The sequence below is a fragment of the Malurus melanocephalus genome, unplaced genomic scaffold (assembly GCF_030028575.1).
Source record: "Malurus melanocephalus ecotype Western Australia unplaced genomic scaffold, MMel_1.1 scaffold_86, whole genome shotgun sequence".
Taxonomy (NCBI): Eukaryota; Metazoa; Chordata; class Aves; order Passeriformes; family Maluridae; genus Malurus; species Malurus melanocephalus.
In genome coordinates this window covers 728,444-730,286 of record NW_026623318.1, presented here as the reverse complement: position 1 = coordinate 730,286, position 1,843 = coordinate 728,444, and positions in this window count along the sequence as shown.

The window sequence follows — 1,843 nt, the reverse complement described above, 5'->3', positions numbered from 1 at the left end:
CCGGGCCGGGAGAATAGAACCGGGAGAGCCCAGCCGGGAGAGCCGGGCCGAGAACGCCGCCCCTCCACCGGGAGCTCCGGAGCCCCCCAAAAAGTGACAGGGACAAAGCCACCTCCCTGCACCGAGCGCCACGGGGTGACAGTGACAGAGCCCGGAGTGCTGGCGGAGGGGTCAGGCTTCTGGCGCCCCTTTGGAGGGGTGGGACAGCACGGCCACCCCTGGGGACAGCCGTGTCCCCTGCCAGGCGCCGGTGACAGAGCTCTGGCCTGGTTGGAAGCCACYGGAGATAACGCAGCCATTGCCGGGCCACCAACTGRGGGGGACAGCGACGGGGACGCTGCCAATGAGGGAACATTGCCATCGAGGGGACGCTGCCATCACCTGGGCCATGTCCCCCCAGCCTTGTCCTCACCRGGGCCTTGGGGACATCGCTGTGACAAAGGTGACCTGGTTAGGGAGGTGACAGTGGGGTCTGGCAGTGTCCCTGGTGCCTCAGGGGTGGCATGCCACCWCAGTGGAGTGGCACGGCGAGCAGGACACCCTGACAGGTGGCACCTGTCCCCACCACAACCGTGGCTGACACCTGTCCCYGTGTGAGCGCCCTGACAGCACGACAGGACCCTGCAGGGCCATCAGACCCTGGTGGCACTGCACGAGTCCCCACGGGACCACAGACACTTGAGAGYGTGGCACGTGTCCCGTGCCACCACACACAGCTGATGGATGACACCTGTCCCCATATCACTATGGACACCTTGACAATGTGGCACCTGTCATCGCACACAACGGACACCTCGATGGTGTGGCACCCGTCCCCACATGGCCATGGTCACCACAGGGGCGTGGCACCTGTCCCGTACAACCATGGACACCCCGAGGCTGTGGCACCTGTCCCCACATGACCACAGACACCTCAGTGGTGTGGCACCTGTCCCCATATGACCACAGACACCCCAAGATAGTGGCACCTGTCCCCATRKGACCAYRGACRCCCMRASAWWGKGGCAYCTGTCCCCATATGACCACAGACACACCAATGGAGTGGCACCTGTCCCACACAGCCACAGATACACCCACTGGAGTGCACCTGTCCCCATGCCACCCCCCAGATGTCCCCTTGCCCCTGTCCAAGTCCTCTGGCTGTGTCTCCCCAAAGTGGGGTGACCTTGTTTTGGGATGCAGAGAGAGGCGACATCACAGGGCTGGCTGAGGTGACAGACCGCAGGAATGTCCCCAACCGTCCCAGCATCCCCGGCCACCTCCCTGGGACACAGAGGGATTTTGGGGCAGCAATTTCACCCCCAAATCCATCAGGTCATCCCAACCCACGGGGACGGCGCTGGGGTGGCACGAGGCGGGGGGGGACACTCGGGTGCCATCTCCCCTCCAGGATCCGCCCCCCCACTGGGATCATTACGGACAAAACGAAGCACGAGGGACTTTTGGGGTGGCGTGGGGGGTCYCCACGCAGGGTCCCCCCTGGGGACATCCCCCAGGACCTGTCAGAGAGTGCCGGAGTATCCCCAAAACCGGAACACCCCCCCCGTCAGGACCCCTTGTCCCCACCCTGTCRCCGTTCCAATGTCACCGCGCACCTGTCGCCGGGCGGTGGCGCCGGGAGCGGGGGGGACACGCGGATCCCCCAAAACCCTTCCGGGGGGATTTAAGGGATCCCCCAACCCCCCGTGCGGATGTGAGAGGGGCGGGGGCACCCCCCGTTCCCGCCGGGGGCGCTGGGGAAGGGGGAGCGGGATGGGCGGAGGGTCCCAGCGGGATGCGGTGTCCCCGAGAGGGGGTCACGGAGCGCGACAGGGGGCGAGGGGGGCTTGGGGACACCCTGGAG